The following is a 24,739-nucleotide window of genomic DNA, read 5'->3' as shown; positions in this document are numbered from 1 at the left end:
ACTCTCTCCAGCTTGACGGCTCTTAGCCAAAGAGCCAGCTGTTAAGAGAGGAAGTCTGAGTGCACAGAGAAGTAGTAGTCCTGTGGTTCTTAGGCCGAGAGGGACTCCTCCAATATGTAAAACTCTCAACTGAAGAGTGAGACTGCTGAACTGAACTACGATATTCATTGAAATTTGCCTTTGTTATATCTATTCTGTCTACTGTACCTATCTGTCTGCCCATCTGCACATTCTCACCAATTTTTAATTGGCTTGACATTTATCAGAGGTACTTCCTTGTGTCTTGTTGAATAAAGCAAGTGCATGCAGACTTGGACTGGTTATCAGGAGCACCGGGAAAATTCTCGAGTGTCAGAACCGTGTGAACCAGAACTGTAGACAGTCTGCTTTTAACCTGATGGTATGATCGTCATCACACGCAACTGGTCGCACATACATCAGCACAACATTCAGTCAGTGCATAGAGAAAAAATGGAGGGCACAGGAGAAAGAGAAAACGAGACAAGGTAGAGCTGAGAGGGAGCGCATTAAAAAGACAAAAGCCCAGGAGGAGAGTGCCGCTAAATGCTGTAAAATTATAACGAATGAGGGACGTGATTGGTGTTTAACATACCAGCAGGGCCGCCGTCAGCACGTCATATCACAACTATCTTTTCCCAGATGATATGTTTATAAAAAAATAAAAAAATAAAAAAAAAGAAGCAGGAGGCATGTAAGTATGGAAATAATCTGGGAACCTGTAAAGTCTCTTTTCTGTCAGGTGGAAGTATCTCCACTTACTCAGAGCTACCACAGCTTCATAATGATAAACATAAATCCAGTCAGACCTCTGAGGAATTGCCAGGTGCAAAACAAACACTCCAAAAGTGCACTAAAATTTTATATATATGAATATATTTATTGCTGTTGTCGTAATTATGGATGTAACTCTTGAAACAAGACAAGAAGCTGTTTTTAATTATTTAGGATGTTTTTTTGTTTTTTTTTACTAAAAGTAAAAAAGATACAGTATTTTACAAGCCTGACGTTTAGTGAGTTCCCCAAGGCCCAAGATTAATGGGGTTTTTTTAATCTTGTTCTATCAGTATAGCTTTAATTACCTTATTGTTTTTACTTACTTATGTACGGTGTATGTTTTTATACACACACACACACACACACACACACCCCTCTCTCATTTCACAACATAGGCGAAAAACTAAAGGTATCTCAAGGTCAAAACCAAGTAACTAGGTTTAGAGGGAAAAATATTTTAAGTCTCACTGCAGTTGTCTGCACTCAATATTGTTAAATTCAGTGGCGTAGCTAGAGTCTCAGCACTGGGGGGGGGGGCACCTGCTGCCAAAAGGCTTCCCGTGGACTTTGATGCCAGAACTAAACCGTTGCGCACACGCAGCCTGTGGGAGTCTGGGTAATACATAGCAGCCTATGTCTGTCCCTCAGAATTTGCATGATGCATGGCAGTGAAGGGAGTTTTGTTAAAATTTGCTAATAAGTTTGCCATTTCTTTGAAATACAAATGTTACTTTATGATTTTTGTTTATTAAAACATGTCTCCTTAGAATATAGTGTTTTTTGTTGGTAATTGTCATTCTTGTGGCAGTTTATCATTGAAACCAGGAGTGAAGGGACTGTTTCATTTGATAAGAACTCCTGAATTTCCCCATTAGAAAGGAAGTTGAATGTAGTGTTTTTGTTTGGCTGAATAAACCATGCTCCACCAGAACGGATATTTTTAGGAAATGTAATGAAGAAAAATTGCTCATTTTTTCACAGGCACCCAAGTGTTATACAGTGTGTTAACATACATACGCAGACTTGCCAACCACCACAAGAGTGTAACACTGCAATCTCAGCTATAAAGAAAGCAATACAATTATATATTCTTGAGAAGAATTCCTTTAATGAAATGATTATAGATTAGACTCCCAAAAGTATGGCAAAATTGTTAAGATTAGCTTCATGTTGACAACTTTAAAATGCTGCTTATATTTATGTCAACATATCAGTATTAATATTCCAATAATGTATGATATTTAATAGGGACAGTTTGCATAATGAATAAATTTCCTTTGATATTCTTAAGTACAGTTGGCTGCCAATACTTCAGGTAGGATTTTGAATGGAGGACTTTTACTTAGAGTATGTAATAGAGTATTTTTACTTTGTCGTATTGCTCCTTTTACTTAAAGCAACATTATGTGGTATTCTTCTCTACACATAACAGCTTCAAAATAATTTAAGGTACACTGACTTGTAATAAGCACCACAACACAATAAAACCCCTCATCGAGCAAGCAATAAGAAAAAGCGATTAGTATATAATGTACAATGTAAGCTCTTTAGAAGAAGCGAGCTCGGTATTCTCTGAAGACGAAGCAAGGAAGAGAAATCAGTTTCACAGACAGAGGTTTAGTTGCTAGCTGTAATATATCGAGTTGGTGTTAACAAACTAACTAGATAACACACTCTGACATCAATAATATTATAATATAATAATGTTATTGTTACATCCCACTATAAGTTAAGTTGCAATTGATGAAACTGAATTAATGTGCTGCTTTGGTTTGTTATTTTGGCTACGACTCTCACTGATGTTATATTAAAGCTTCTATATCTGGCAATAAATCTAATATACTGAACAAACTGACTCCTCTTCATATAGTATTTTGTTACTCCCCTCCCCCCTATACCAACATCTCTATGTAGTGGTCAAGGCTTTTTCAGAATGGTGATTTTTCACTTTTCACACATGCAAAACCAACAAAACATCCGCACACCCTCCTTTCCTGGATTTTGCCCAAGATAGTAGGTCACAATACAACACAACAAGATTAAATGGAATGCTAATATTAACATATTAGTATACTGATATGGGACTGAAAAATGGCTGTAAGGTTAGCATTCATGCATGGTAGCTGCATGGCTCTGGGGACAACAATGTCAGCCTGCCAATCAGTCCACTACCTTGATCCAGATTGAAATATCTCAACAGCTATTGGATGGAGTGACATGAAATTTTATACAGACATCCATGGATCCCAGAATTTAAAGCCTAATCACTTAGAATACTTAATACACTAGTAATAACTTAACTTTTCATCTAGAACTACAATCAGGTCAAAGTTTCATTTGTCCAGTACATTGGTTTATGACCAAATACCTGCAAAACTGCAAAATTCCCATCAGCGGCACCTGTATTTTGTTTAATGCTAATTAGAATGTTAGCAGGCTAACATGCTTAAAAGACAGTAAACATTATACCTGCTGAACATTAGCATCTTAACATTGTAATTGTGAGCATGTTAGCGTGCTGATTTTAGAATTGAGCTCAAATCACCGCAGTGCCTAAGTACAGCCTCACAAAGCTGCTAGCCGATAGACCTTCAGGCTTGTTATTTACTAGATAACAACCTTGCAGAAGGAAAGTACGTTGCTCTTTTAAATTATACCTAGCTAGTTCAAAGCACAAACTTCATGTCCACACTAGTCGCAATCCTCATACATACTATGAGGAATATCATCTTTGAAAAACATAACTAAATAATACATTATACTCACAACCTTCAGAGTTATTCTCAATATAACATGTAGCCCCAGTGGCAGATGTACCTCTCCTGCAGGCTGCCATTCACAGTCTACCTGCCAGTGACAGGTGATTAAATAACACCAAGATTACGGATGTCACATCAATATTAACAAATAAGAAGATGCTAGTCTGACACTATCATGATGCAACTAGAGCAACATAATTCAAAATTTGGTGTCACAAGCTTGTGCTTAAAGCTTGGTTCTATCTCTATGGGATTTAGCTTCATGTGCTGCTGTTTATCACAAAAATTCAAACTAAATCAATTGCACTGTCTCACTTACACTCCAGTGGTCCTGACCTTTTAATGCATGTCACTTGCTTGAGGGATTATAAATAACTTTGTCCATCACACCAACACATTTTGTATGACACCTGACTCCCTCATTACCACTGATCCCTCTCAGCTCTATTTCAGCCTTGTACTGATCACATTTAGTAGAAAACAAGTTTGAATTTCAAACAAATATCACTATCATTTTTGATTGTGCTACCTTGGTGTAATTATCATACATAAATGAGACTATGATCAGTACAAAGCATCAAAGCACAAAGCCTTGCTTTTAGCCAATAAGCACTCTTCTTTACTTAACAAAATGCAGCAGTTTTCCTTTTAGGGTTGACCTGGTGGCACACATTGTAAAATGTGGCTGTTGGTCTCCATAGCAGTGAGTTTGTTGTTGTTCTTAACATGTTCCCACCTCATATGAGATTGCTGCTGTTCAAAGTTCTTGACCTTTGAAACAATAGTAGAGAAAACCTTCTCAACACAAGGTCCATGTAGCAGCTTGGAATTTCCATCTTTTCTGAGAGCTTTCAAGAGCAGTGTGACAGTTTGACCTTGCTCCCTTCACAAATGTAACTAAATGCAGCCAAACTCATTTTATAGACCAATATTGAAAGCAACGACTTTAGTCTCCCACCTTTACACTTACTGAAATGTTTGAACTCCTATCTTAGCTTTAGCAAGGCTTTATCTGATGCAGCAGAAACCCGTGAGTGAGACAGAATAAAGGGATGTGGATGAGTGGTAGGATATAAATTTGCCACAAACACTAAATTACAACCAGGGTTACTACTAGTGAGTTGGTAGTTTAAACACTATAAAATAGGAACTGAATCACTTGAAAAGAAAAGTAAAAATTTACAAATAATTTGCTAACTCAAGAAGATTAGTGTTAGGTGAGGACATCTTGTTCATTTGATGAAGCTGAGGATCAAGCTTAAGAATATTGTGTGAAAACTCTTAAAAGAATCTTGTGATGAGATTGTTTTCTCAGCCAATATGCAAATAATTTAGTGGTCTGAAAATCAAGAAGAGTTACTCAGAGAATCAATTTGTAATATCTGTCCCTAAAGTGTAACCACAGACTGTATAAAACATGGACGTAGTGACTGTGATGTTACCCATTTGTTTCTGAACAGCGATTGTGATGTTCAGTGCGAGTGGCTCTGGCCGTCGTCATCTTGGCCGTGCCTGACTCGCCTACCTCCCAGCTAAGGCGGGCCGAATTAAGCCAGGTTGCTGTGGCCACGCCCTTAATAATGCATAACTGTAAGCCTTAAAGCAGCAATAGGGAATTCTTTAAAAAAAAAAAAATAAACTTTGCCATATGTGCTAAAACTATCACTACTATCCTGACAGTAATACATAAGACAGATAATCTGTAAAATAAATAAATAAATCAGCTTCCTCTGGCTCCTCCTCATGCTCCTAATGCTACTTGCAAGAATCCAACGCTCCCACGTCAAAACTTTCAATCAGAGCCAGGAGGAGTCACTAACGCAGTATTAATCACCGCATGTGCGCACGCTGCGCAGCCCCACAGCTCAATATCTTCAGCACTTCAGAAGTTTTGCAGAAGGGCTATGCAGAGTAATACGAGCACAATGTTTTGCTTTGTATGTTGTTTGTAAATGTTGCCTACTGCAGCTTTAATATAATTTAAACAGGTAAGTTACACAATAATTCACACCCGTACAGTTGTTATGAAGGGGGAAATTAGCAATAGAGACCAAAACTGTTTTTTGTACCAGGCTATAAACATGTTTATTTCTGCTGTAAAGTTGGGCATTTTAAAATGGGGGTCTATGGGGATTGACTTGCTAGGATGTGCTGCACGAATGCGCTACGCTCTGCAATCAAATACAATTTTAAATAGGACTCGTAAAAAAAAAATGAAAATCAATGTGTAGCGGTCAGCATTGATATATAATATCAATGAACATATGGGAAACACTGTTGTCATTTTCTTATCTTTCTGTGAAGGTATATCAGAATAATGAGTGCATCTCCGCTTTTCAAAAACGCCGGTCTCCTTTGCCTGTCTCCAATTCTTTTTTTTTTTTAATCCTTCCCTTGTCAGTCATCCCAGCACTGTTATCTCCTGCTAACAGCAGCCATTGCTAGGCAACAGTTGACACCTGATTACAAATATTAGTATAAAAACAATGTTCAATAGTCCATAAACAGGCAATTAAATTAAAACCAATTAACAACTTAAGTTATCTGATGGTACAACCTAAAGACGGGGCGGTGTGAAGAGTAACGTTGCATTAGTGTGTGACATCACTGCATCACTGAAGCAGCGATGATTCATAGACTAAATGAATACTGAAAACATCAGCTGTCAGTGAACAGCAGACCAAAATGCGTCACACCATCGAGTGGGAAGGGGTCAAGGGTCATCGTAACATCCAACACAAGAGACCATCTTTGAACAGGGACAGGGGTTACGACCTTTATCCCCTATATACAACCGGATTTTATTAAGTTATATTAAATAAATAATTAAATAATGAAAAATCTTCTCCACAGAGTCTTTGGATAACGTTACAGGTCCATTAAAAGTAGTCATCACTTCTAAGTTCGAGTATGACATAGGAATGACAAAAGGGAATATGAACTGAAATGATATTTGCTTTTTTCATGTCAGGCCCTGTCAGTCTCAATCATAACAACTGAAAAAGAGAAAGGGCCATTTCACTGGACTGTATCTATGACTTCATTAGGGACACTGACTGAAAATGGTATGTAAAGTCGCCAGAATTATCTCTAGCCGACCAAATTAGTTCAACTGGGTAGAAAAAAGCCCAATCTAGAAACAATGGGCGTACATTGTGATCGAAGTGGTTTTAGCATCTCTCTTGTTCTCTCTTGTTTATCACACCAAATGAAGACAAAATAATCATAAAAATAATGATATAATAATGACAAAAGTGTCACAATGAAAAGCTTTTTTTGGACTTCTGAATGCGACACAAGCGGCACAATTTTGCTAGTTCAGTGTCTGTAATTAGTAGGAGAAACAATGGGATTTAAATCATAGCAAAAGCCTACTAAGGAAGGCAGGGCTTATTTTCACTCATTTTCATATATCTTAAAGGGGAATAACCAGAATTAATGAGCGATTCAAATAGTATTTGTGTTTCTGTTTTCTGCAGATTGATGAGAAACAATGACCGTAGTAATTAGTGCAGTAGAAATGTACAAAATTAATCAACATGGTAAACAGGTAAACATGGAGAAGCCGTTGAGTTTACATTAAAAAGAGTAGGATCAAATAAGCAATAAAAGCATGTTCCAATTATGTATGAGTTAAATTAAAAACTATTAAGAATGTCAGCTTACTGCATGGAGTTGTATAGATCAGTCATTCTTGTTTAGACCACAGCACTTCCTCAAAAGGAGATTTTCTGTAATGACCCTTTGAACCACTAAACCCCCAATATAACCTGCATTATGTACTCATATTTAAGGTGCTTAAGGACAAAAACTAAAACTGAAAAAGTGTGCAGGCATTATAATGGCACATGTGAGCCTGCTGTTGATGTGTGGAGTGCGTGAGTTCTTAGATGCATCGCGATGCGGACGTGGAAGATTATGAATCAATTAACAAATGTCTAAAAATCGATTATTTAAATATTAATTGATGCAATGTTGACAGAACGCAAAAGGCGGAAATGCAGAGCGCGCACAACAGAGAGACCAGTGTTCCCCTGTATTCGCCACCGATGCAGAATGAATAACCACCCCACTAAAATGTCACACAATCATTAATAACACTGCGAGCTTTGTGACGCTCGGCAGCTCCCTGCGTAGTGTGTGTGTGTGTGTGTGTGTGTGTGTGTGTGTGAGGACGAGCGAGTGAGAGAGAGAGAGAGAGCGAGCGGTAGAAAGTGACGGTGAAAGTTAGCGGAGGAAAAATATCAGCAGGTCACGGTGTGTCCGTTAATAAAAGTCTGTAGTTTCCCCAATGGCTGGAAAATTGAAGGCTGTTACGCTAGCTAACATCTCCTCGGCTCTCTGTCCCCCACACCAGACACCACACTTTTGGGGACAGAGCCGTCAGCGTCACCGCCCCCACCCTCTGGAACTCATCCCATTTACATTCATTCATTTAGCTGACGCTTTTATCCAGCGCACACACCGTGACACACACCTGTAACATGCCTACGTAACACATACTACGTATCTGCTGCGCACGGCCACACGTGAGTGAGGACAACAAACACCGCCAGCTGCTGCGCCATTCATCATAAACTTTGGCTTTAAAACGTCATACAACAAGGCCCAAACAAAGAAGCGCTGAATGCAAAATAGGTTAGTTACCTGATGTTAGTAAACATGTTTAGCTCAGCACATGGCAGTATAACCACAAGTGACTTGTGACTTGACTTGGACTCTAACTCAGAGACTTGTGAGCACCTCTGCTGTGCATCACTATAACCTTGGCAAAAGGGGGTGTTTAAAATATGATGGGATGCATGTCTTGTCCTGAGTTTTCTTTGCCATCCTCTGACATACACATCACAGCTTCAGGCAAGTGGCAACAAAGCCACAACCTATTGTGCAATAAAGTAGGAAATTGAGTGTGTTTGGCATTGAAACCTGTGGGGATGTTTGATTTAACTTTTCAGCCACAAAGCTGTCACATGTTTCATAAATGTTTGATACAGTCACAAGGTTTTAATCTTCTTTCTCACACGTCCCCAGATCAAAGTAATAGTTCTTAAACTGGAAAGAGAATAGGGCTAATTTATATGGTGCTCAGTATAGATTTGTGTTTGTTATGTTGAGGGGGGGAAAAAACATCACATATGGCACAAGTATAAACAGTTATTCCCTCCAGGAGAATGCTATGCGCAGGTGAGTTGGAGGCAATTCAAATGCAATGGAGCAAGCAAGCTTATATTTCCCAAAATAATATAGAGCCAGCCAATACTTGCAGCATTTTTCAACAGCCTGCCTGCCTGCGACCCACCGCACTCCGTTCACTTGGGATTTTAGAGCTTTTCTTGGGAACATATTGAGCACAAAAGTACCTTTCAGAAGGTTGCACGTTCATCATTTATTATTGCAAAGTCCTTCAGTTGTGTCTGCAAGGTACTTGAAGAAATTGTCTGGTGACCAGTCCTAAAAGGCCTTTGCAATTTCATACAGCTATATAATGCTGGGAATGCTGAGGTGTGATACTATGATTAGAATCAAATGTAAAGAAAGATGCAGGTAAAATAATTGGGTGCATGTTTGTTTTTAATGTCTGTGAGCGTTCACACATGGGATTAAAAAAAGCAGGGGGTATTTGTTTTATATTCAGTTTTTTTCCTGGATTTTTTTCTTATGTCGTCTCAAAATTTGGAATTGCAGTGACAAGTTTACCAGTAATGTGCTGCACACAAACATCAAATCCTGAATTTATAAAGCTGGATAAGACAATACTATGTTACTACAATGTGGACATTACTCTGCACTTCACTACTTTTTGCACTTGTGGTTAGATGCTAAACTGAATTTTGCTGTCTCAATATGCTGTTTGTACAGGTTGTACTTGAGCTAAAAGATAACGTCAGCATGCTAACATGCTCACAATGGCTATGACAACTTGCTGCTGTTTAGCAGGTATGATGTTTACTATGTTCACCGTCTTAGTTTAGCTGCTGTTAAATGTTTAGAGTCAGATGTGGCTGAAAAGTCAGGGGAACACCAAAATAATTGAAATTCAGCCTGAGGGAAACAAATGTTTGTCCCAACAATTATTGAGACATTTTACTCAAAACCAAAAATGTCAACCTCATGGTAGCGGCTAAAGGAAGAGTCAGAAACTTACCAATGTCATCAGGCTTCTTCCTCTGAGAATCATGTCTATACAAGATTTTGTGCCATGAGAGATATTTCACAGCATACACACTGACCTGATGCTGGCACTACAGGAAGGAAACAGCAAAGCAAACATGATTTATCTTCTGGATACCAGAAGAACATAGGGTGAATTTCCAGGCTTCTAACCTCTGTCTGCCATGTGAGGAGGGCCACAGTCAATTTAAATTAAAACAAAAAAAATGACTACACAACTTTCTGTCTTGTAATATGAGTATTTAAGCCGTTTATGGTCTTCACACTATGTGACTGATCGGCGACACTAAACGAGCTGACTAACGACTCAGTCACCTGACGACCGACATGTTTTGTCAAGAAAATACACGTGAATAATGAAACGAAATGGCGTGAAACTACACACGAAACAGGAGTTATTAATTATTACGGTGAAAATGGGTGAAAGAATGGATTAGCTCACACGGCCAGCAGGGATTGTCTGAGCTACAGAGAGTCAGAGGTGAGAAGAAAAAGTGTTTTGCAGTGAAAAAGGAGCTGCCTGCTCTGCCAGCTGGCTGCTGTCATTGGCTTGATGTGGATGTTGAGTCGGCCAACTATTTAGCATGCTAGACATCTGGCTGGTGTCGGCGATGCCTCCGTAATGCATCAGCAAACTGTTTTGATGCGTTGTTGAGTAGTTCACACATAATAATTGGTGAGCGCAGAATGATCACTGATTTTCCCTCGATCACAGTCCGATGGTCTGCGAGCTCGGCATCAAAGATACGCCTGCACACAGACAATCAGAAACCTGGAAAATCGTGTATGGTCATCACTATGATCATGATATAATCATGTATAGTGTGATCTGAATAAAAGTTTCACCATGTTTGGAATACTAGTAAGCATGTAATGATCTTACTAAAATTTTCTTCAGCTCTCACATTTGAGAACATGCCCAGATGTGTTGACTGGAAGGCAGTGGCTCTCAAACGTTTTCTGTAACTCCCCATTTTATCATAGAATAACATTTTTATCAACCATTAACAATATCGGAAATATATATATAATAACATTATTTTACTTTATTACCAACACGATTCCTTTACATGAGTTTCGTTTGAGCTAATAAAAAATGCAAGTCGGTCAGTTTTTAGACACAAAACTACACAGACAGTGAACCCGAGGGCAAGATAAACCATGTCATATTGACTTTCCTTTGGATTTAACTGATGTGTTTCACTGTTGAGCATCATCTGTCAAAATCTGTCCATCTTATACTTCACATGCCATGCTGTCTAAATGAATGTTTTATGGCTGTGCGAGCCCCAGGGGTCTGTGCAAGGCAGAAGATATTTATGGTGATGGGTTGCAGTTATTTACATATTGTGTTGTCTTTATATGCATTTTATTACTTTGACTTTGATTATAATGTAAATGTGAAAAAAATAATTTGGTGCAGTTCTTACCTACATTACTGTGCCCAGTGTGTGAAGTAATTTACTAAAAATGGGTCTGATTAAAAACTTTTAGCTGCAGACATTTCATTATCTAAGAGACTGTGTAAAATGTGTAGCATTCTTGAAATCACACATTTTTATTGTGACAATCAGACTTAGTCTGTCAGAGCAACATTTCTTAATTTTGTTCTTAACGCAGGGATGTCGAAGGCCTGCACTGTACAAAACAAAGTGAAGTAGTTCATTATGTTCTGCAACAACAAAGCATAAAAAAATGAAATGCTCTTCTCCTGCTATCACAATGGAGGCTGTTTCCTTTCTTGCCTCTAAATCACTTCCTGGCTTGGCATTTCCATGGGGAGTACCAAGACTTGTTGCTCTGTTTGTCCCATTCATTTGCATTTTTCCGCTGCAGAACTGCATTTAATTATCACACAGAGAGCCCATTTACAGAGATAATGAGAGAGACACCAAAAACAAGCTAAACTCCCCATTACACAGTTAAACACTATATACAAGAAAAGCAAATCCCTTACTACTACCATTCGTTTTCCCTCCATATGTTCTCCTGAAAAGAGAGATTAAAATTGCAGTCGCATATAACTCTTCACAGACTTCAGCACTGGAAGCCGTAATTGGTCACTGTAGGGCAGAGGCGTGGATTAATGAGGACATATAAAGAGATCTGTTTGAAATAAACTTATATTTCAAGCTCGCTTCCTTGAAACATCTTGCTTGAAGGAATAAAAAAAAACTACCTAAAAGTGCATCTATAGACCCAGATATTCCACAATAGGTGGTTGCACAATATTCATCTATCCATGCCAGCACCATGGCAGAAATTATAGCCTGTAAACCGGAACAAATTGTGTAGCTGTATGCTGTGGGGGTTTTGGAGAGATCTAATAAATACTTTCAACATGACAGCATCACAGCTAGCCTAAACATTTCCTCTTCACTCCCTGCTTCGTGATACAGGCAATTGGGTGTTTATTGTAAAAACCTTCTTAAAGCATCTTTCCTGCATCACTCAGCTGTTCACAACACTGTAAAACAAAACTACAATCAACTAGTTACCAACAGACAACAAAACTTGATTCATGCAAAAAAATATGAGGCATCAGAGCCAAAATATAGCAAGTATGTCTTAGTTTTAAAAAGGCTACATCTTTTGATTTTACCACTACTAATGTTTACAAGCACTCTATTGTGTTTTCAGCACTGTAAACTGTTTTATTAGTGTTTGACAGCAAGAATAAACAGAAAAGGGAAATATCAGTGAATTCATATTTAATTATTTTTCATTTATTGCACTTGAAAATAAATTTTTACTTATCAAAACGTATTTTCAAAATGTAAGTCCAGCCTAACCAATGGAGTAAGGGATTTGTCCATTTGTCTATTCATCCTTTTTTTTATTTTTTATTATTTGATATGAGTTTGGTTAACATGAGAATATATTATTTAATGTTTTCTAAGAGCTTTGGTTTGCTTTATCTCAAACAGAATTTTCTAGTTTTGCTAGTTTTTTTCCTTATTCTCTATTGTGAATTTTGACTGGATTATTGACCTATTTATTGCTATAATAAGAATCATTGATTCCTATACAGTGGATATTGTGTGCTTTTCAGTGCATTACTGTGCATTTGTAATACTTAATCTTGTATATTTTATTGGTCTTGAATGTCTGTTATGCTGTTCAATGTTCTGTTTTGCTCTTGTTTGGAGTTTTTTGACATCATTCAATTAATTATAATTAAATTGTTCGGTGTTTGTTACTGTATCTGCATTGCATTTACCTCCATGGCCGTAAAAATTTTTTATACTCCTCACAGATGATATTTTTGTCCGGATGATTGATTGTTTGCTCCCTATACTTGGTTGTTATTATTTGACAGGGGGGTCTCTCCCTCTCATATATTACCTGTAGATAGAGAGAGAGAGATAGATATAGATAGATAGATAGATAGATATCTTAATTAACCAAATATTAAGTGAATGAACAGAAGTACAATCTAAATCAAATCAATATTTGGTGTGCCCACCCTTTGCCTTCAAAGCCGCATCAGTTCTTCTAGTCTTCTAGGTACACTTACAAGGTACAAGGTAGTTTATTTGTCATTATACAGCACAAGGCTGCATAATGAAACCAAATTTGTAGTTCCTTCATGCTACACACACAAAAGTGTAGGCCTATATTAAAATATGGTAACAATATATTATATTTTGCATCTGGGGTGAACGTAAACAGCAGTAACTACATGATTATATGGTTTCATCCTCACAATAAACAGTCCAACACCTGGGAAACAGTGTCCATCCTGACTGTGTTTGAGCACCAAGCATCATCGCTGTCCACCTCCTCTCATCTTGCCGGAGTCTTGCGCTGACAGCTCCGAACATGGACCACCTGCAGAGCTCCGAACATGGACCACCTGCAGAGCGCCCGAACCGGGATGTTGATGGGGCAGGTCTCTGTAACGATGTGGGCACAACAGTCTCTGAATTCCGTTGCTTGGTCGACATGAGTCCCATTTTGTCCAGACCCGATCTTTAGAAGCAGAATTAAGTCCAAGCTGGGACAGCATGGTTCCTCCCCGGCTATCTATCTTCTCCCCTGAGCGATCGCCGTGGCGCCTGGTCCAGTTGTTTGGGCCGGGTGGATCATGGTCTGCTGCTCAATAATCCAAAAACCATTTTCACCTTCCAGTGACTATGTGGGTATTTATGTCACAAATAACATGTTTTGGCAATAAAGCCGGAAAAAAACAGATAAAAAACAAAAGTGTGGCGAAGTTTGAAGGAGCTACCGTTTGCTACTTCTGCTAGCGCTGCCAGTTACACTTGTACATACCTTTCCACACCTGTCTCAAATCTTTACACAATTGCCTGATGAAAGATGTTTGACCAAAACTTAGCTATTAGTAACACCTGTCTGACTTCATGTGTCCTGTCTGAAGTCCACAAATTGAAATGGTTCTTCTAAAAGAGTCACAAGTAGAAAAAAAATGCACAAAACTACAACTACAGCTAGAAGACACGGTCAATCACTGTGGATGACATTTTCATACCAGTCTGAACCGCTGAAAAATGTAGGGGTAGGATTAGGCTGTGTTTAGTGTTTTTCTCTTTTTTGGAGAGCTTAATCATTCTGAGAACCCCATAATGCTCCAAATGTGATAGTTGTATAACAATAAAAACAGCTTCTTCCTGAATGGCAGTCAACTACTGGTCACCAAATGGGTTGCTGTGAAAAAAATATGAATTTTTGTTTTCGCCATATGGGTGTGGAATTCACTTAACCTTAGGAACATTCATTCAGGATCCTGGAGAAGTGTCTTTGTATTAATAATGCATCACAATCATTCTGATAATCTTAGTGAGATGAGGTTGTTGCATCCCTCCAGTACAGTAGGTAGACACCAGCTGAATCTATGCCAGAGTGCTGCAAAACTCCTGGCAGTATGAAATGACTTTAACAAACTTGTCTTGGCAGTTTTCCTTTTTTGGCATTTATCTAGACTTGTTCACTTCATTGAACTAATATGAAGTGTATAACCTTTGGTTGAAATGGCCCCACTCAGCCTTGAATGTAAAGCAGGGCTTTACCAACTTGCTCCCTTGACACCTTACAGTGTACTGAGGCATGAGATTCTGCTGCTTTGTTGGCTCTTTCTATTTCCTTAGCCAATTTGATTCACTGTCTCAGGGAATTTGCATGCATATGATGCATTTCTACAATTCTCACAGAGTATGACATAAATGCATTATATGACCATATTGTCTAAGACTTTAGACTGAAACTCCATGGCAAGCTTTTCTTTCTTGCTTAGCACATACAGTTACAGTTACAATTATAACGATAGAAGAATTAACACTTGAAATTGCATTTTTTTTAACAATGAGCCTTTGATTTCAGACAGAGGTAGACAAAAGCTACTTATGGCAGAGCTAAGGCATCTCATTTCTGGTGTCGACTGACAGCTTTTGCCGACTGAAATGACAACTATTCCTAGCATTTTATCAGCTGCAGCTAATGGTTTATTAGGCCAATGTTAGCTCCAAGAGTTGGTAGAAAACACTGGCTTTCTGACTCTGGCTGACTTTTTAGTGTTTGAAGATGGCTTATAGATAGGAATCATGTAAAAGGGGCGGCTGTGGCTCAGGAGGTAGAGCCGGTTGGCCGTTAATCGGAAGGTCGGCGGTTCAATCCCGCCCAGGCTACATGTCGAAGTGTCCTTGGGCAAGATACTGAACCCCGAATTGCCCCTGGTGGCTGTTCCATTGGCTGTATAGTGTGAATGTTAGTTTCTGTTTGAGAACTTAGGCTCAGTGTATAAATGGTGAATGCAGATGTAGTGTAAAAGCACTTTGAGTGGTCGAAAAGACCTCCGCTATCCAAGTACAGAGCATTTACATAAGTATGCACTTTGTGGTTACATACATGTTATAATGCTAAAAGACTGAGGCTAAAAGCTGCATATACCCAGCAAAAAAGTCAGCATCCATCACCAGTTGATCCATGTAGAAGATATGGAAATAAAGGAGAAACATTGTTCTTGTATTGTAGGGCTAGTTAGACCTAGTATTATAGAGTTTTATTACTTGTATTTTCAAACAGTGTACTGTCACTTTTAACAAAGGCTAAAAAGGCTTTTTGTATGAAAAATAACCACACATCCATATAGTATCCAAATACATAAGACTATCTGAACAGACTTAAGTGATATCTCGGGTAATTTTGGGTGGAGTTGCAGTAGTATAACTTTCCCCAAATAAAAAGCAGGACAGCGCTGAACCAAAAACCTTTAACTCCACAAAGTAATGTAGTTAGTGAATGGTGTATCTTGGTCTTGAAAATAACTAAATGGCTGTAAGCTAACTGCTAAAACCGTTTATGGTTCATTCTTTTATTATTCTATTATTTTGTTTCAAAACCAAATCAGAAAAAAACAAGTCGTAGTTTGGTTTTTCTGTTTTAAAACCAAAACAGAAAAACAGAACAAGAAAAAACAGTCATTGTTTTTTGTTTTAAAACCAAAACGGAAAAATATTGATTTTGAAATTTAATGTGTCCGATAGGTGTAGCTTTGTGTGCTACACTTGATAAACCTGCAGCAGATACACTTGGGCGAGGGTGATGCCTGATTAAATGTAATCAAGATCAGTTTAACATCAACATAGGTGGGGTTTAGTTAGAAAAACAGGAGGCTCACCATTCAGTTTGTAACTCACTAGCAACTGGGACAGGAACGCCTCAGAAGTTCCTCCAGTTTTTAAGATTTCTTCAGTGTCAAATTAATTCAGTGATTGTTGTCATTACATCCAATGGTACACAGCAAACATGAACTGTTATTAGTTAAATCAGCGAGCTGTATATTAACGAATGTTACAGAGATTAAAAGATTCGGGTAATTTTAGTTCAGCCTCTCTACACTGTTTAAACCTTTTTTTCTTCGTGAGATGGAGTAATTTAGAAAGTTGCGCGGTGCTGCAGAGAGCCTCCAGCTGCAGTAACACATGGATTAGGCTATGCGTAAAATCAGGAGCATCGGACCTCATCCAGCCAGTGGGAACAACCACTGACCATCCAGTGCGCCGGTTCCACTGGCAACACAACCCATAATAGGTCTCCCAGAGAGAGAGCAGGGCGCTGGACCATACAGGGCGAGGGAGAGAAGGGAGCTACTCGGTGCGCTGCGGAGGGTCGGTGATCATTCCGTCTGGTTGGATGAAGCCCGACGCAGACCACAGCTGTTGCAAACAACAGGCGCACATGTACTGCAGCCAGTTAGTTTGAAAACCAGCAGAGATCCAACACCGGTCATAGATAGAACAAAACGCAGCTGCTTTGTTTTTTCGTTTTGGTTTTAAAACTGAAAAAACAAAAAATGACTTGTTTTTTTTTTTTTTCCAATTTTGTTTTCAAACGAAATAAGCAAAGAAACGAACTATGTACGAATTCTGCTAGCAATTTTACATTCATTTAGAGCAGATATACATACCGTTTAATGTATACTTATTGTTGTACTCCTGTATTTTTGTTTCAGTAAGTGGAGAAAACTATCATGCCTAGTTATGATTGATTGGGCAATCACTGTTCAGGGTGGAGGGTAGAAAAAATTATATGCCATAATATAATTTCAAATGATCTTACCTAGTGTTGTAAATAGTATAATTTTGGAAATCAGAAGTGCCGTAAAAAACATTTTTAATCTTGCAAATGAAAGAAAATTCACTAACAAATAAACTTAAATGTTTTGCTTAAAAAAAAAAATAAAAATCAAATGTGTGTGTTTTGTCAGACTACACATGAGGGTGTGCTGAAAATGAAAACTTCTGCAACAGCTAAAAAGACATTGTGGTTTTCCTCTTTGTTCTTTCGTTGTTTTGTACGATGTGCCAGGCTTACAGAGTGATGCCGAGTCACTTACTGAGCTGTCTACAAAATGCCTAATTACTCATACATGGTATCATCATATATAGTAAATACCAATATGTGGTTTTGTCTTAAAGAGATATTTCAGACTGTAAAAAATTAACACAGGACAATGAAACACTTTTCTATTTGTTGTTGGCACTTAAAACTACTCTTTGGAAATATAAATAACACCAACAGTTTTGGGTATTATTTTCCTTTGTGTTAAGCCTTTGAAAGCACCTGAAATTATTCTGTCGTCGGTTACAATGAATCTCTATCACACCTTCCTCACAATTCACTCTACTTGCCTAAAACGGAGAGAGAAAAGTGAATCTTTTACTCAGTGGGACATTAATAGCTCTGCTTCATACAGTACCTATTCATATGTGAGATTGGCTACTAAGAATGCCATAGAGATGAATAAGGCATAGGAGACTACGCACGATTTACGAATATAAAATGAGCTACACAGAGGTTGCAACCATGACAGATCTCTTAGCCTCCAGCTGCTGGGTGGGTTTTTTCCCCCAGGAACAAAAGGTGTATTGGTAATCATGTATCACTATAAAAAACAAGTGCACTCTGTGGCCTCGCAGGATGCAGATGCAGCCGTATTAATGAGTTTGAGAGAACATTGCATTTACTGAATAGTATTTGCTCAATTAATTGAATTTGAGCTTTATGAATTAAAGAGGAGCCATGTAAATTATAATCCTCAACTCAGGCGTGAAATCCATTTTCAATTTTTTCTTTAATTCTCTAATTTCTGTGTGCAGCACTTGATCTCGTCTCTGTGCATTACTGCAACTGGATCTGACTGCAGATATAGCTGAGAGGAAGCCAAAAGACAGAAGAGGATGGCAGACATTCATTCATTAACAGATAACTGCACAAACACAGACTAACACAAATTGTTACTGGACCGTATGCAAACGGAGAGATGCCAAGGTGCAGGCATACACGAATAAAATCTCCAAACCCTCCAGAAAACATGACATACATGCCAACACAGAAAATTGGTATTCTCAATATGGTTCTGTCAGAGTTATTAGCTTTGTGCTTTCCTCCACTGACACATCAACATGAGTCCCTCCTACACTGGACTGGATGAATGTACTTTCTTTGTCTTTGTGGGTTTTTTTTTTGTTTTTACTGGAAAGCCATGCTGGCTGCTCTGGAAACTGTAAAGTTATTCTGCATGAGACAAGAAATAGGCTATGTAATTACAGAGACCATGCAGAGAAAACAAGGTGTTCATGAGGAATTTTGAGAAGGTGACTTGCTACATTACTGAAACCTTTTCCTGTGGTACAGGCAACAGCACGTCTGGCTTCCTGTGCTGCTCCGTTTTTTTCTTGCAAAAGGGCTTCTCTCCCAGGCGGTGCTCTCTCTTTCTGTGCAGCCTCAACATATCCCCATTGCCGTCATACCCTTTTGTTTTGCATCTGTTACAAAACTCACACACAAACACTTTCATTCATCCTTGCATGCCTCACACTACTGACTACATCCATCTCTCAGCACTCCACCTTATTTTTATATAAATTAAATTAATTCATTTGGCTGTTGGATTTTTTTTGTACGGACTCCCTTATGGTTCAAGTCTGAGCCAAGTTTGAAACATACACCAACTGGACACTGATTTCAATAGAAAAATGATAGCATATTAACTATACCTATATTAACACCTCTTTCTTTCTTTGACAAGCAACCTCTTGCAGTCATGAGAGTAATTTGTCCTCTCGTAATGGCACAACTGGTAAAGTTAGGCTTGGTTGAGATGAAAAAGTTGGTGTATCAATAAAAACAAAATTTGCCGAAGTGCAATGGAAACAGACTAAATAAATTACGACATACATGAAGCATGTGACTCATGCAATATCCTGTAGATACAAAAACATCAGATCTGTGTAAAGTAATGAGGAGACCAACCTTCCTCACATTAGTACAGAACACAAACATAAATTTCATATTTCCCCCTCACATTTTCAACATCATTTCTGCTGGAGAATAAGCACCACCAACTATTTATCTCGTTGTGTCCAGCTTTTATTAACAAAACAGTAGTGGATGGAAACATGTATTAATTCTAGAGATGTAACGATTCTCCCCAAATTGGTTCAGACCTCGATTCGGTTCGGTTCATACTTTGGTTTTCTTCTGTTTTGATTTTATTTTTTTATATATATAATTCTTTTGGGAGGGGGGCATTATTATTATTATTATTATACATTGTGAGTTAATTAAACTAGTCTAACTTGCAGGCATGATCACTAAATCAAGACGGGACCAAAATGGACACTCAGTTGGAAGACATAAAAAGGTTTACAAAATATTACACGGTAAACCTTTTTATTGTCTTCCAACTGAGTGTGTCACGTGGCTATTTTGGTCCCATCTGCTAGGCCTACAGCTTGCCCTAACTTTAAATACAGTGTTTCCCACAGACATTTTACTTGGGTGGGCCACCACTTATTTAGCAGCTGCTTAAGTAAGCTATATTTGGCGACCCTTTATAGCATTTTGCAGAGAAACAAAGAGAGAGAGACGTTATCTGGTATAACATTTCAAGATGGTGGACATTACGGAGCGACAGGGAACGGGTGTGACACAAGACCGTGGAAGTTTGTATCGCGGTTTAGGTCTCGGTTTTAGAACTGTTACAGCCCTAATAAATTTGCATATGCTTTTTTCGGTTCTCTGGAAATTCAAATAAAATATGCATTAAATTTTAATGGAAACTTGATTATTGTTATATCCCGTCTCCTGGTAACTGTGATTTCCAAACCTAAACCACATAGATTTAGTTGCCTAAACTTAACCAGACCTTAATCGTAGAGATGTCATATTTAATCATCCTGATAAGAGTTGTTTTAGGAACAGTCATTTTGGAAGAAGCTGACAAACAGCCCATTTTGTTGTTTAGGACTTGGTACAGCTAGTTAAGGGGTTCAGCTGTAACTCAGTTGATGTTTTCCAAAAAAACCTCTGAAGCTCACAGGATTTAGGCTAGTTTGGTGAGGCCAGACAACAACTGCACATCTCAGGCGCAAAACACGGGTGAGGCCAGAAAAGAAGTCCGTATCACAGTAGTGTGATTGTGAACATCAAACATGATCTATTAAAAATAGGCAGTTTGTGTACCACTTATACTGTAAAAGCTTTCAGATCAGTAAAGTTTTAATCAAGTTCAGCCTCCATATAAAACAGACAAACTACTGTGTAGTGCTTGTATAGTCCCTGCTGTCAAGGTCTAATTGCAAATGTTGTTCATAGTCCTAATCAACTGTCACTACCACAGCTTCTGAGGAAGACACAGTCACAACATTAGGTGTTCAACTTCTTTGTTGAATAAATTAAGGTTTAAACTGGGAAATGAGTTGTCATCATAATTTTATTGTGTTTCCCTTGAAAGGTAAGTGCTGAAAAGCAGCGTGATTGATTTTCAGTGTGTTATGACCCAGCTCGGAAGGGGAAAGGGAAGCAACATAAATCAGATGCTTTGGGTATAGTAAAGTTATTTATTTGTACATAGAGTTTAACAAAAAAGCAGTTCAACCAACAGAAACAGGCAAGCGGGTGCTTCATAAACAATTGAAAACAACAAAAGGAGATCTCTAGAAATGAGATTAACAACTAACTACTAAAACAAAAGCATGAAACAAAAACCGTCTCGGTTACTTCAAACCAAACACAAAGAGCACAGCACCCCTAAAACTAATGAAACTAACAAAGAGAACTACAGGTGTGCAAACAGAGTCAGTATTCAACTAAACTATGGCCGGTTTCTGAGGCACAGACAGACCACAGTTTATACCAACCACTGATACTTCGAGTAGGGGTTAAACAAAACACACTAAATCTATCTACTAATTACCTCCAATGCTAGCAAAAACAATTTAGTCAAACACAGTTAACCAAATCACAGATGTGGCAACAAGGTAAGCTAATCACACGAATGAGAGCTGCCTGGTAGTGTTGAACAACGCAAAGAACATTTTGTTTATTTGACCTAATCTTGTAAATGACTCAGGAGGAACGAGTAGTTTGAGGGAGTAATTCGTTCATTTTCATGCATGCGTAAATAGTCTTGGACTCTTACGTTCACTCATCACACTGCAGCTGCATGGGCTCTGTCAGCACAGGAAACAGAATTGACAGCTTACAGAGCTACCACTACTTCCTCTTGTTCAGTGAGAAACGTGAGCTCTAGTTTGTCCTGCCAGCTAGCATTGGAGATCTGAGATATTCTGGTTCTGAACTGCCCGTGGGAGGAATGTACATGTAAGAATCTGTACATTCTTGATTAAAAGCCTTGTGAAATCTCTTTTCCCTTCCGTCTCCTCAATTCCTGTTTGTTTCCAAAACGTCCCTGCTGAATCGCGCGGAATCGACTTGCAAACGAATGCACAGATTTGATTGGCTGAGCAGCGTCAAATGAGACGATTGGAGCACACGCGATTGGTCTGTGAGTTTCCTGGGCCGCTAAACCAGTACAGTAAATGCTAGAAAAGCTGCGCAGGTTAAAAAAGAAACGCTCCGTCATGAGGTAATAAGTCTCAATAATAAATCGTCTGTATGTCGGCGGTCCGGAGAGGACGGCGGCTGGGTCCGGATCCGGTGACCTCTGTGCTATAGTTTTAACACAGCTGATGAGAGCTGTTCTGGGTGCTCCACTTAAGTACCCTGACAGGGTTCTACCGGGGCCGAATTACCTCCGAGGTAGTCTCCTCTCCAAAACAAATGGACCCGGTCATTAAAACATTAAAACACAGCCACATAGCAACGTTAGCGTTAGCCCTGTGGTGTGTTTACAGCTAACAGCTGATCCAGGTCCGCCAGAGAATGCAACATAACTTTTCCTTTTTATTCATCATCAGAGCTGTGCCTTTGTTTCACAGCTCTTGACTGGTGAACAACCTGCAGTGTTTGAGAGCCATGTGTTCATGTTTTCTTTCTCTCGGTCTGCAGAATCCGGACCTGATGTGGCCCATTCTGCGTCCAGACCTGCTAAACTGCTGCATTTATATTCTGTATTTATTTTTTTGTTCCTCTCTCTGTACTGGAGTTCTTTTAAGAACTTGGAGGCTTTATCAATAATAAATAATATTAATTATTAATAATAATAATAAATTAGTTGAATTTTAATAAGAGTGTGTTTTATTCATCTAGTGTATCAAGCTTATTACTTCAATATGTTCCCCGCAAATCTGATGTTAATATATAGATTAGTCATGGAAAGGGACGTTACTGTATGAATGAGCACTTTAGAGATATAATGATAGTAATTATATACATATATATGACCGGTCTGCTCGTATACTCGGGAAAGATTGTGAAAATGAACGGATTTAGCCGGAGTAGTGGCGATTGAATATTGACAACATATTCCTGTGGTTTTTACATGGTTTGAATTGTTGTGGCCCCATGGGGCTTCATAGAACGATGATAGAGAATGATCAAGAGGTGAATTTGTGCATTATACTTTGTGAATTAAAGCAAGCCAGGCAGCCTTCTTTGTTTGAGAACTGCGCTGTTTTTTTTATTCGCCCACAAGAGAGCTGCAGCACCGGAATAACCAGCCTAGTTCAAAAGAACAAAATGAACGAAATGACACAAAAAAATATTTTTTAATTTTTATTAACGATATTTGATGACTCGAGTCTGTCAAAAGGGTGACTTTTCCCAACACTGCTGCCAGGAGCAGCAGGATGGCACCCTATTTGAAGGGGGAGCGGTCTTGCTGGCAGCTTCGGGATTGGGGGAAGCGGTAGAGCGCCGCTCCAATCAGCATCACCAAATGACAGGCAGCTTCTGGATTGGAGGAAGTGAAGGGGTGCCGCTCCAGCTGGCATCCTCAGATGACAAGCAGGATATGGGCAGGGCTGGGAATGGCCAGACCAATCTTCAGCGAGTAGCCACACAGCGTCCTGTTGCTTTAATTGCCAGGTACTACAAAATGTGATCAATTATAATTTGCACCATTTCTCTCAGTAAAGTTTGGTGTAATAAAAAAGTACATTACTGTTTTGCCAATACTGCATTAACATCAACTTTTTCCTAAATGATAACTTTTCTCTTTCAATATCATTTAAAGCACATAAGTAAGCTCAAAAGAATGCATTTAATGATGGCATATGGCAAACATAAATGAGCTGTAACAAGGCTGATTTACATATTTTCCAGCATGCATTACAATTCAGTTAAATTTGTGGAAATTCAGTAACAAGCAGGACATTTCACTGAAGTAAGTCTGGATGATAGGTGGTGTCCTTGTTTTATCATAATCATCTAACCAAAATAAATCAGAAGAAATGGAAGTCATTTCTCTGTAAAGTACATTCCTCATCATAAAAAAAGAACAGACAAAGTGAACTTCATTTCCTTTTTCTCGAGACAGATAATGTTCTCTTTTGAATAACTTCTTCTGTCTGCAGCAAATGATCATGTCTTCTGAGTCGTTAGTGTGCTTATTTATGTTACATGCATGGTACATATCTGATCAGCTATTTTTTGGGGACAGATGGGGAAGCTGAAGAGAGTAAATCTGACGGCTGCACATCTGTTTTTCAACTGACCGATCTGGAATCTACTCTATCACTGAAATACTGAAAGGAGGAGACTGTGACTGATAAACCTCCGCTAGTCCATCTATTCTGCAAGCATATTCAATTAAAAAATTAATTTGTCTGCGGGACTTTACATTAATGTGTAATGATACTGAGACATTCATGAAACATCAGTGTCTACAACCTTGTCCTTTATAAATAGAAAGTGTCACAGGATCTTTCCTGTTTAAATTAATCATTTCTTGCAAATGCGTTTCTGTTGCTTGTGTATGTGTGCATATTTGGTGCAATAAAGTTATGCTACAAACTACAGAGTCAGTGAGACTTAAAAAGGGGTTTTGGCAAGGATGTCATATCACTGCTGATAGGCATATACCGTACACATGTTTAGTGTTCTTGGGTTTCTAATAAGAGTGGGATATTACCTTTTGGGTGTCCACAAGTCTGCTGGATACCTCAAAATCTACCTGCCACAATTTTTGTCTTCCCAAGGCTCCCCAACTTTTTTGCTTATGACCCCTTAATACATTTATTCATTTAGCTGATGCTTTTATCCAAAGCGACTTACAATCGCTGTATATGTCAATTAACAATTAAAACACC

General features: G+C 38.6%; 1 long non-coding RNA gene across 1 annotated transcript in view; it reads right to left on the bottom strand.

Annotated features, from left to right (window-relative positions):
* Positions 1–23,230: 23,230 nt before the first annotated feature.
* Positions 23,231–24,739, bottom strand: part of LOC123957995 — a 147,203-nt gene continuing 145,694 nt past the window's right edge. The window contains exon 3 of the long non-coding RNA XR_006821961.1: positions 23,231–23,519. This is a non-coding gene — a long non-coding RNA (uncharacterized LOC123957995). The remainder of the gene's footprint in view (positions 23,520–24,739) is intronic.

The sequence above is a fragment of the Micropterus dolomieu genome, linkage group LG19 (genome assembly GCF_021292245.1).
Source record: "Micropterus dolomieu isolate WLL.071019.BEF.003 ecotype Adirondacks linkage group LG19, ASM2129224v1, whole genome shotgun sequence".
Classification (NCBI taxonomy): Eukaryota; Metazoa; Chordata; class Actinopteri; order Centrarchiformes; family Centrarchidae; genus Micropterus; species Micropterus dolomieu.
This window is presented reverse-complemented; position numbering and strand designations above follow the sequence as displayed.